We start from the raw sequence: 12408 nt of genomic DNA, 5'->3' as shown, positions 1-12408 counted from the left end.
GTGTGAGAGGTGAATATATCTGTGTGAGACGGCCAGAATGAGTTAGGTCTTGTACGGCAACTCATAGTTTCACTTTGGTGGGGCTCCATGGTCCTTGCTGCTCCTTCTGGCTCCTCCCAGCTGCTACTGGCTCCTCCCCCATCACTCCTGGCTCCTCCCAGCTGCTACTGGCTCCTCCCCATCACTCCTGGCTCCTCCCAGCTGCTACTGGCTCCTCCCCATCACTCCTGGCTCCTCCCAGCTGCCCCCTGCAGCCTGTGCTGATGGAGCGATGCTGAGAGGAGGGAGGCTGGCAGCGGCGGATGTGTGACGAAGAGGAGCTGAGCTGCTGTGAGTGTTTCTCTGCATGACTCTGCTGTTTGATGCTCTGCTGTTTTTACAAGCTGTGAGTCTGCAGCTGCTGCAGTGCTGGGGGAAACTGCCCCGTTCAGAGCATTCTGAGGGGAAACTGCCCCATTCCGAGTGGAAACTGCCCCGTTCTGAGGGAAAACTGCTCCATTCTGAGGGGAAACTGCCCCATTCAGGGAATTCTGAGGGAAACTACCCGATTCTGAGGGGAAACTGCCCCATTGAAAGGTTTCCAGCAGCTCAGTGTTTGAACCCTTTAGAGGAGCCACAGTGATAAGAAAGGCCAATGAATACATATTCCAGGTGTGTCTCAGTGGCCACGTTCACATTGACCCAAAAATCCTCTTCCTAACGGGACTGGAGGTGGAGCGGGTTGTAAATGTGTCATATAAACACCGAGTGGATCCGCTGCACTCGGAACGGATTGTATTTCGGATCCGATTGTCCGAGGTCGTCCACACCGATCAGTAATCGGCTCCATGTCTCATATAAACAGCGGAGCGGATGAAACGGATTATTGCCTCTGCCATGCGTTCCCTTGTACGTAGTGACGTGATGATGTGACAGGAAACAGGAAGTAGGAAACAGGAAGCAGGAATTAGGAAATTCAAACACAAGCAGAAGAACTGGGCGGTGGCTGAGAAACACTTTTTGATAAAAGCCCTGAGAAAACAAACACTGGAGAGGAGAGACGGGGCCAGTTGTTGAAAGAGCTCGGTGGTAGACTACCAGCGGGCCGCTGCCCGGTGTTCTGGATTAACTGGTTCCCATGGTAACGAGTCACAGATTCCTGTAAACACACTCTGGAAACAACAGATGTTAAAATAAGACTCACAGAAGACTTCAGACTTATAAATTTACTGTAACTGTAGAAAACTGATGTTCACTAGAACCTCTACAAGTTTCAGTTGGTTTTTCAACATCTCTTGATCACAAGTTAACACGGACACCAGATAATTCGAAACACCAGCAGGCGGAGCGGAGCCCCGGAGCTCTACAGCGCGATGTGGCGCCGGGCGGGGCGGGACTCCGGCCGGGGGAGGGGCTCTCTGAGGAGTGGGACATTACTGATCAGAGATCAGCAGATAGAACACTGAGGACTGCTGCTGCAGAGAGGAAGACCTGGAAGTCCGCTTCGCCCAGGACCCTGGAGAACCAGGACTGATCGAGGATCGCTTTGTACGCTGTCCCCATGGATACAGATGTGTTTAATACAATCGGAATGAAAAAACACCATGTAAACTGGGCCAGTGTACATAATGACTCTCTCTCTCTCTCTCTCTCTCTCTCTCTCTCTCTCTCTCTCTCTCTCTCTCTCTCTCTCTCTCTCTCTCACACACACACACACACACACGCGCAGTCTTGTATTTCTATCCTTGTGGGGACCGTCCATTGACTCCCATTCATGTCTAGCCCCTAACCCTGACCCTAACCCTAACCCTAACCCACACCACAACAAAGCCTAACCCTAAAGAAATGTTTTTGCACTTTTACTTTTTTCAGTAACAACAACATGGTGAAGAAAACACTGTTTCTCCTACTTAGGACCGGAAAAAGGTCCCCACAAGGCACGTCGTTTCACGTTTTGCTATCCTTGTGGGGACATTTGGCCCCAACAAGGATAGAAATACGAGAACGCCCACACACACACACACACACACACACACTCACACATCAGAACCTGCTGCTGCTCCGAGGTCTGCTCCGGTGGTCCGGCGGTCCCGTCAGGTCTGTGAGACCCTCGGACGGCCGCCCGGTCTGGTCTGGCCCGGCCTGGTCTGGCCCGGTCTGGTCTGGCCCGGCCTGGTCTGGCCCGGTCTGGTCTGGCCCGGTCTCTGTTCCGGCCAGCGCCGTCGGTCTGTCGGGGAAGGTTCTGCAGCCCGAGGCTCAGGTTTCTCTGCCGGCCGTCTGGTTCCACAGGAGGTTCCTCTCAGGCCACGGACCGGGTTCTCTCCTCTGACCCGGAGCCCCGCTGGGACCAGGACCTCCTCTGAACCCCACGGGGGGGCAGCTGTGGGCCAGTTTGAGGGGTCACAGTGGAAAGGCTGACGTCTGGAACCATCTGTTTTAGGGCTGACACAGTTAATCACATTAATCTCAGTTAATTTATGCAGGGCTGTCAAAAGATTAACTTTTAACATCAAGATTATTTTGCGACTTTTTTCAGTTTTAAAACGGTTGATGTCGGCATTGTTTCAGGTTTTTCTGCATGACAATTTATTTTAAAAGAACGTCCAAAAAGGTGAAAAAGAGAATTCCTTCTTTGTGTTTATTCAGACGTCAGTTCAATTTTAGCAGCTAAATGAAAATTCAACCAAACTGGAGATTGATTGAATTTCATTTGCTGTGCTGAGATTAGAGCGTCGCAGCTTCCTGTTTGGCCTGACGCTCCTTTTATTATGGGCTAAAAAACTACCTTAAATACAAAACAACAGAGTTTTAAAGCACGCCACGTAAAACGCGATTAATGTGATTAACTTTTTGAATCAAGATGAGATCCGGGTGAACCTGAGCTCCTCTCACCTGCTGAAGCCGCCAGTCTGGCTTTTTGAGGGGAACTGCATTGTGGGTAGGGGAGTGGGGCCTCTGGAAGCTTCTGTCTGAGAAAGTCCAAATAATGAAATCCAGACCTGATTTCCATCGCTCGCAGTGTTCGCAGTGTGTGTGTCAGCTGCTGGAGTGTGTATGACACACACTGTTCCACTGATCTGTGTTTCTCTCTTTCCTCGCCTCCTGGACTCTGCTGACGGCCGGCACACCGAACCGACGGTGAGTGGCGGGAGCTCTTCTTCTTGGAAATCTGGTGAAATGTCCTTAAAACGTCTCCTGTTGCATTCTGATTAATATATTACCCAGATGTTTGGTTCTGCCACCTGGGTGGATATTTGCTCAGAGGAGAGTCCAGCAGGGGGCGGCAGAGAGCAGGGCAGTGGAAATAGATGAACAGGTGGTCTCTGACTCTGAATGGATTATCGCCATCAAATCCAGAGGCGGAGCGGACGCCGCACAGCTGCCACCGAGGCAGAGGACGAGCGGGAACAACACGCCAGAGCCGAGGCCTCCGTCAGGCCCGAGTCCGACTCCCTGGACCCACCGACGGAGGTGGAACTCACCGGGCATCGCTTGACCTCTGACCTAATTCTGTATAACTTTAAAAACCAGGAAATAATACTCTCCACTGCTTCCATCACATCCACCCATCTGCCAGTCCAGCCATCCACGATACATCCATCCATCCATCATCCATCCATCCATCCATCATCCATCCATCCATCCATCCATCCATCATCCATCCATCCATCCATCATCCCTCTATCCATGGGGTTTATTTGGAATTGTAGAGCATGTTCTTTGTTTGTTCTTCTGCGTCTCTCAGTGCTTTTGTTTTTTCTGTCAGGACTTTAAATGGACAGAATCGTGTTTGAAGGAAGAGGGAAAGTCAAACAGTTTTTCTTTCTTCTGGAACAGTGTTGTCGTTTTTTTCTCTCCTTGGTAAAACTGCAGTCCAGGGTAGAATGATGGCACAGCCCCTCAGTCACTGTCAGTCCAGACGTACAGCCAGCTGTGCAGTGGAGAGCCGTGCTGGACCGGGTTCCTGTCTGGGACTGGATCCACCGCCGGGTCACCCTGGAAAGGATGGATGGATGGATGGATGGATGGATGGAGAGAAAACACAAACACATCAAACAGAAGGTGAAACGTCAGTAACGCTATGTGCAGGACTGAGACCAGAGAAGAAGAATGAATCAACCAGCATGCACAGTGAGAGGTCTTCAGTCTGATGTCCACGGCCTGGACGGATCTCCAGAGATGGTGGACCACTTTGGATCTTTGAGCCTGTGACTGAAGGCGATCCTGCGGTGGACCAGGACCAGGACTGACAGACACGGGTCAGGATGGACCTCAGTTTAGACCCTGTGCACCACCTGTACACAGTCCACCTCCAACACAGCTCTGGACTTTATGATGAGTTTGTTGAGTCTGTCTGGTTCAAACACATTTAGCCTGATGTCCCAGCATGCAACAGTACAGAGGATGGAGGTCTGTACTGAAGACCTCCAGACTGATAGAGACCTCCAGGCTGATAGAGACCTCCAGGCTGATAGAGACCTCCAGGCTGATAGAGACCTTCAGTCCAGTACAGCAGACGTTGGAGGACCTCAGCCTCGTTGGCCCTTTGTGAAGAGCGTCAGTGTTGTCAGCAGACGTGCGCTGCAGCAGCGTGTTGTGGCGAGGCTTTCTTCACTTCACCTCTCAGACGGTCTGGTTCAACACCTGCTCCTCAGAAGGAGGGGGGGAGGGGCCGACAGGGTCTCCATTGTGTTGTGGTTGGGAGAGCAGTGTTTGCATGAGTGTGTGAGAGGAGTGTTGTACTGAACAGACAAAGGCTCCGTAATGGGTTTAGATATGCCACTCATCAGCATGAATGTGTGGAGACCCAGTACACATCCCTGTGGAGAGCAGCTACTGTCAGCTGGGAGGAGTACACTCCTCTGTCCCCTGCTCACATTAAACCGTGGCAGCATGGAAACCTTCAGACGGGGACACGTCGCACAAAATACCAGCTTCTTTCAAAATCACTGTGACAAAAGCTGCTGTTCAGCAGGTCTCTGCCGTCCTGCAGCAGCGTCTGTCCTCAGGTCAGGTGGAGACATGTCCATCTGCAGGACGAGGCGTCAGGTCACACCTTCCCCTCGGCTCAGGCTCTGACCCAGACCAGACCAGACCAGACCAGACCAGACCAGACCAGACCAGACCACACCAGACCAGACCACACCAGACCAGACCAGACCAGACCACACCAGACCAGACCAGACCAGACCAGACCAGACCAGACCAGACCACACCAGACCAGACCAGACCAGACCACACCAGACCAGACCAGACCAGACCACACCAGACCACACCAGACCACACCAGACCACACCAGACCAGACCAGACCAGACCAGACCAGACCACACCAGACCAGACCAGACCAGACCAGACCAGACCAGACCAGACCAGACCACACCAGACCAGACCACACCAGACCAGACCAGACCAGACCACACCAGACCACACCAGACCACACCAGACCACACCAGACCAGACCAGACCAGACCAGACCAGACCACACCAGACCAGACCAGACCAGACCAGACCAGACCAGACCAGACCAGACCAGACCACACCAGACCAGACCAGACCAGACCAGACCAGACCAGACCAGACCAGACCACACCAGACCAGACCAGACCAGACCACACCAGACCAGACCAGAACAGATGGATGATGGATGGATGGATATATGGATGTTTGGATGGATGGATGGATGGAGGGGCTCAGACCTGGACCTGTCAGTGGTCTTGAGAAGGTCTCTCCTGAAGGTTCATGCCGCGGTTCTCATCTCTGAATCCTGTTCTGAGTTCTGAGTTCTTGCAGACCGTCTGAGGTTCTCTGCGGTTCTCCTGACGTCTCGGTTCTGTCAGAACGTCTCCGTTCTGCTGCTTTTCCAGCAGCGGCGAGTGTGTTCTCCGTCAGGCGCAGCATCACCTGGAAGACAGGAGTGGACCAGACAGAGGGTCTGTCGGGGTCAGCCTCCCTCCATCCTCCTCCCCCTCCTCCCTCCATCCTCCCCCCTCCTCCCTCCATCAGGACTGGGTGATGGTGCAGGGAAGCCTGGTGACTGATGGTGGCGCTGTGCCAGCAGCAGCAGCTTCCCGGGCTGTGATTGGAGCAGGAGCTGCCTCCCCCCCCTTCCTCGGGAGGAGGAGGAGGAGCTGCAGCCTGGGCAGAGGGTCTGCTGGGCCCTGCACGCTGTCTGACAGGCTGCAGGCTATTCATGGCAGCTCAGGCTATTTTCAGACTCACATCCACGGCTGACTCTCATGATCTCTTCTTCTTTTAGATTTCTATTATTAATCTTTTATTCTGATGTTATTATCATTTCTAAGCTTTGCACTGTTACTGATTCATATTCTTTATTTGCCGTCTGGTTAAATGTCCTTGGTGTTCCTCCTTCAGTATTCTGAACTGAAGCCACTCCCTGGTTCTACTCTGGCTTTAATCTCAGGATTCTGTTTTTTTTTGTTCCAAATTCTTACTTCCCTGGATTCCCGTCCATCCATCCTCCCTCCTCCCCTCCCCTCCCCTCCCCCCTCCTGTCAGTCCTCGCTCAGGGCTCGCGCGCTCCACTGGCATCCTTCGCTCCTTGAACCTAAACACATTGTTAAAGCCAGTGTGATAAATCTGATGAACTCGCGTGCGGGCGTCTGATGCGCGGGTCGGACCAGTGATCCTTCTTTCTTCCTCGCGGGTCTTTTCTTGTTGTGGATGAGCGCAGGACGGCAGGTGGGTGAACGCGCATCGCACCGTTTGTTGACAGTTTTCACACTGAGCGCCATTTGCAGACAGGTGCGCCTACCGCCCCTCTCATTGTCCGCGCGCTCACCGCTCCACATCCGAATGTGGCGAGAAAAACCCCGCCGGAGAGCGCGCGGCTCCCCCGGAGGAGGGGAACGGAGGACCGAGCGGAGGAGGAGGAGGAGGAGGAGGAGGAGGAGGAGGAGGGCAGCGGCGCAGGGACGCTCCTGTCCGGGCGGGACGGCGCGTCGGGGAGCGGGGGGCGCGCTCCTCTGGATAATGCTGGATATTGTGGGATGAGAGGGAATAAACAGCGGCGCGCGCTGCGAGGGCGCGTCGGCCTGCTGCGCTCCGAGCGGCGCGTCTCCTCCTCCTCCTCCTCCTCCTCCTCCTCCATCACGGACTCGTCCCGCTGTCCTCCTTCACCTCGCCCCTCGGCCGGGCTTCAGGACCTCTGGACCGGGCGGACGGCACAGCCGCGCGCGCTGCTTCCATCCAGAGCATCACCACAGTACAGCAGCACCCAGCGTCCAGAGCAGCGGTGTTCAACCTGCGGCTCTGGAGCCTCAATGTGGCTCTTCAGCCCCTCTGTAGCGGCTCCATGAAGCCTTCACAACTTGATATGTGAACAAACATTTAACTTATTTTTAAATTATTATATAATTCGTCACTCCTGCTTCAAAATGGATAAAAAACGATCCAAATAAAATTGGGAAAAATAGCAAAAACCACAAGAAATGGGGAAAAATACATAGAACAGCTTAAAAAAACCTGAAATGTCTCCAATTTCTGACATAAGAAAATGAAATTTGGCAGAAAAAAGCACAGAAAACTGTTAAAAAGAGGTAAAATGGCTAAAATTTCCAAATTGTCAACAAGAAAGCTTGGAAAGAACAAAACTGTTAAAATCAGGAACAAAAATAGGTTCAATGTAATAAAATGTTCTCGATTCTGAACTGCAGTTAAAACTTCATGAATGTATCATAAGATGTAGTTTTGTCTGTGAAGCTTCCTGCTTTCGCCTCATTTTAAAGGTTAAATGTTCTTTATGCCTCCGGATGGGAAGTCACTAAAACATGGCTCTTTTGGTTATAAAGGTTGCAGAACCGTGTTCTAGTGCATGGTGTGTGTGTGTGTGTGTGTGTGTGTGTGTGTGTGTGTGTGTGTGTGTGTGTGTGTGTGTGTGTGATATATATGCTTCTTTCCCGATTCGAATTTTTTTGGCATCAATTTAAATTGTGTTTCTTCATTCAGATTGTTTTCTTAATGTGTCTTTAGCAGCAGACCGTGTGAAGGTTTAATATCTACAGATCAGGAACCATATTCCCCAAAACGTGCACATCACACATCATTCTAAATGTTTTTTAACGTTGAACTTTCAATAAAAGAAGAAAATGGCATGAACACGTAGTTTTCTTCAGAGCTAGCCGTTTCATCCTCGTCTTCTTAAAATACTGTAAATAAAAGCGAAAAGGCAGCGTCCTGAACTGAACTGCCTGAAGTGTTTCACTGCTGATTATATCCAAAGTGGAGTTTGAACTAAAACGTGGAGTAGATGTACATAACTGGCTTAAGTTGAACCATACTAACAATAAAGTACTAATGGCACACCGGTTCATGAAAGTACACGTTAAAGCTGAAAATGAGTTTGGAGTAGGCTAAACTTCTTTTTGGTGAGCAGTGTTTTCACATATGAAGTCTTTCGAATATCTAATCTAAACACGAAACTAGGATGAAGTTTGAAAAGCTTTTTGGAACCATTTGGAAATATTTTTTACTTTTAAACAAAAGAAAATCCATTTTAAAAGTATGTATATAGGGCTGTCAAAACATTACCTTTTAAAATCTCGATTCATCACATGGTTAATCATGATTAATCACATTGTTTAAATCGTGTTGTTTTTCATTTGAAGGCAGTTTTCAGTCCATAAAATAAAGTTAAATTCATTAGTGCAAACCGTCCGTTCAGTTTAAAGTTTCAGCAGATTTCTGAATTTCCTGTTGGATTGTCCTTCAAAATAAAGCTCCATGTAGACCAGCTTAATACAATGTCTGTTTTGAAAATACAGTTTTCGGTAACACTTTACTTGAAGCTCTCCTGTATAACACGTTAAAAGTACATTTATAAAGCATTATAATGCCATTATAACACATGGAGCTATAGTTATAAACACTCATAAACGATCACAATGCCAGGACCGAACCCTAACCCCAACCCCAACCCTAACCCTATGCTGTATAGTGGGTTATAAAGCAGTGTGATCATTTATGAGTGTTTATAACTACTTATAATGTGTTTCACCGGGTGCTTCAAGTAAAGTGTTACCCAGTTTTCAGACTGAAACGAAGCCCCGAGCCTGATGAAGTGATTAATCATGAGTTAGTGCTGTCAGTCGACTGTTTATCTTCAGCTCCAGATGAAGAGTGTGATGCTCCGGGTTCAGCTGGACGGAGCAGGAGAGGCAGTGTCGTCTCAGAGACAGGACTCTTCTCTTTCGCTTCTTCCTCTACAGCTGGTGAGCAGAGAAGCAGGAGGTTCAGACGTTTGCTTAAAGCACACGTGGCTTCAGCTCTTTCTGGCTGCTCTCGTCTGCTTTGTGGTTCACCTGCTGAGGTGGACGAGGGGAGCTTCTGGTGTCTCTGGTCTGAACGGGAAGCCTGGAGCCGAGTTCACACAACAGCGTCTCGAGTGTTTCAGGAAAGTTTGAGGAAACGACGTCCGTTTCCATGGTAACAGCAGGACCACTGAACGCCATGCAGTTAGCCTACCAGGCCACCAGGTGGTGCTGCCGTGGCTCCGTCTGTACAGCCTCAGGCTGAGTCCGGGACTGGGCTCTCCTGGGGGGTGGGGGGTGAGAACCCCTCCCTTCCTTTGGCTCGCCTTGCTGCGCCCTGAGAGCGGACCACTGACGGACCCAACAACATCCTGCAGTTCCAGCAGCTGCTGGTTTGGGGGCGCTGTCGGCTCAAATGAACTCTAACTAGACGGGCAGAAGTAGAATTCCGGCCCATTTGATTGGTCTGGACCGAAACCAGAAGTCTCGCCCCAGCCGCCGGCTAGTGACTAACGGCTAACGGCTAACGGCTAATGTCTAACCCAAGCCCCAGCCTCTGCTGGTAAAGCGTGAAGCCAATGGTGAAGTGCAGAAAAGCTGTAATACTGACAAAATTCCAGCAGGGGGCGATAGTGTTGGCTTAAAAAAGAGCCTGTTTTTTTTGTACTTGATTTTTCACAGTTTTGCTCCTATTTTCAAGCATTTTTTGTTGACAATTTTAAATCAATTTTCAATTTTAGCTGTTTAAACCATTTATTTTACCTCCTTTGCAGCAGTTTTGCGGGCTTTTTTCCAACCATATTTATGTTCATCCTTTAGAAATTCTAGAAATTTCTTGTTTTTTTAAGGCGTTCTATCATTTTTTCCCACATTTCTTGTAGTTTTAGCTGTTTTCCCTAATTTTACTTTTACCATTTTTCGAATCGCTTTTGAACTGAGAGTGACGAATAATTCAGAGCAGTACTGTGATGTGGAACTATAATAAAAATAAGTTCAATATTCATTCACCTACACCTTGTGAAAGCTTCATGGAGCCACTGCAGAGGGGCTGAAGAGCCACACGTGGCTCCAGAGCCACAGGTTGAACACCCCTGGTCTAGATGATGAAATGTTCTCCACTTATGCAGATGATGAAGGACTGAATGGTCAGAAAAGTTCCTAAAGACTGAGCTCCGCTCCACATTCCTGCTCATCACATGACTGCAGTGCACCGTCAACACTCGCCTTTTCAAAAGTTGCATTTCACCATGTTTTCGACAAAAACTTTGTCCCGTCGGGTCGAGCCCTGGTTTCCACTCTCCTCCAGGAGCCTCCGTGTACTGGCTGTCGGTCGTGGTGTGGTGGGGCAGTGGTTGGTGCTCTTGCTTTACAGCAGGACGGTCGTGGGTTCCAACGCCAGACGGGTCTTTCAGAGTGGAGACTGCATGTTCTCCTGGTGCGAAGGTGACGGACTGGTGACCTGTTCAGACCTGGTTCCTCACCCGTCCTTCCACTGCTGATGGATGCATTTGGCTGCTCTCTCAGGGTTCTGTAGCCTCCAGCTGTGTTTCCTGTACAGGCCGGCTCGTCCTCACTCCAGCTGTGAGTCCCAGCATCTGGTGATCAGCTGATCTCAGGGTGTTGATCTGAGTCCGGGGTCCAGTCGTCTGGTCCTGGGATCGCTGTGGCTCGGCTCCTCTCCCAGGTTTTGGTTTGATCCGGGAGGCGCTGGGGGTGGGGTGGGGGTGGGGCTGTGGAGGGAGGGAGGGAGGGAGGGAGGGGCATCTTCCTCCAGCTTCCACATCAACACACAACAACCTTTAATCCCACACAGGGCCAGATTAATTTTAAAGCGGCTTTCAGTGCTTAAGCTCACTTTCAGCGCTCGGACACAGCTCCCACCAGCCGCACAGACACACACTCTTAAGTGTGTTTTCACTTTCTACCAGGGTGGAGCGAAGTGTGGAACCCATGAAACGACACATACGATCCAGAGCTCACCGGTCCGAACACAACCTGGTGAAGATAACAAAGAGCCACTGATACAGATAAAGAAGGAAGGAAATGCATTTATCACTGTTTATTATTATATTATTATTATTATTGTTTATTAAACTCGTGACAGTGTCATGGACACTTTGGTCTTCGTGGTGCTTTTATACTTCTTGTTCATATTAAAGCTAAAAACCTTTTGTGGTTCAGTCTGTGACCAGTGTGCTCAGACAGTCCAACATTTCACCGTCCTCTCCTTCCTCCTCTTGAAAATGTGAAAGTTAAGCGTTATATTTTGAGGTAACTTATGCCTAGTACAAAAATCACACTCTAGTCACAATAGAATGTAAAAATTCAATCTTTTGTTTCCTCCTACAGAGGTGAACTCCCTCTGTTCTCAGTTAGACTGCAATACAAACACAAGCATCAGATCTCAGGAGGTGATTTGTTGTAGTAAACAATGCGGCGAACTTGTTTCCTGAATGAAAAGAAAAACTAAATCCTGGTCAGGTTGCTGTCTGCTGAGAGAGATCCTGCACATTAGAAATTTTCAAAGTTATTTCTGTGAAACAACAAGAGTTTTTAACATTAGACGCTTCAGACACAAACGTGTTTGGCGTCTCATTTTGTCATTTCTTTAATTATTTCAGTAAACATTGTGAATTCCCAGCTGCTCTTGAATGCCTCTCAGTCGCCTCTCATCCTGCTCCTCCAGACGGTCACAGCAGCTGAACCCCCGTGAACTGTTCTGGAGACTCCTCAGACCTGCTCCAGTTCGAGACCCATCCATCCATCATCCATCCATCTATCATCTATCATCTATCCATCATCCATCATCCATCCATCCATCCATCCATCCATCCATCCGTCCATCCATCATCCATCATCCATCCATCCATCGATCATCTATCCATCATCCATCCTCCATCCATCCTCCATCCATCCATCCATCCATCGATCATCTATCCATCATCCATCATCCATCCATCCATCCATCCATCCATCCATCCATCCATCCATCCATCATCTATCCATCATCCATCATCCATCCATCCATCCATCCATCATCTATCCATCATCCATCATCCATCCATCCATCCATCCATCCATCCATCCATCCATCCATCCATCCGTCCATCCATCATCCATCATCCATCATCCATCCATCCATCCATCCATCATCTATCCATC

At 49.6% G+C, this 12408-nt stretch overlaps 1 protein-coding gene across 1 annotated transcript in view; it reads left to right on the top strand.

The window, feature by feature from the left end:
• The first annotated feature begins 6494 nt into the window (after positions 1–6494).
• LOC115409611 (protein 4.1-like) overlaps positions 6495–12408 on the top strand; it is a 51118-nt gene continuing 45204 nt past the window's right edge. Inside the window, exon 1 of the mRNA XM_030120852.1 lies at positions 6495–6679. The gene's annotated coding sequence lies outside the window, so the exon portion shown is untranslated. The remainder of the gene's footprint in view (positions 6680–12408) is intronic.

Source organism: Salarias fasciatus, chromosome 22 (genome assembly GCF_902148845.1).
Source record: "Salarias fasciatus chromosome 22, fSalaFa1.1, whole genome shotgun sequence".
Classification (NCBI taxonomy): Eukaryota; Metazoa; Chordata; class Actinopteri; order Blenniiformes; family Blenniidae; genus Salarias; species Salarias fasciatus.
The sequence above is the reverse complement of the archived record's forward strand: the minus strand, read 5'-3'. Positions and strand labels throughout refer to the sequence as shown.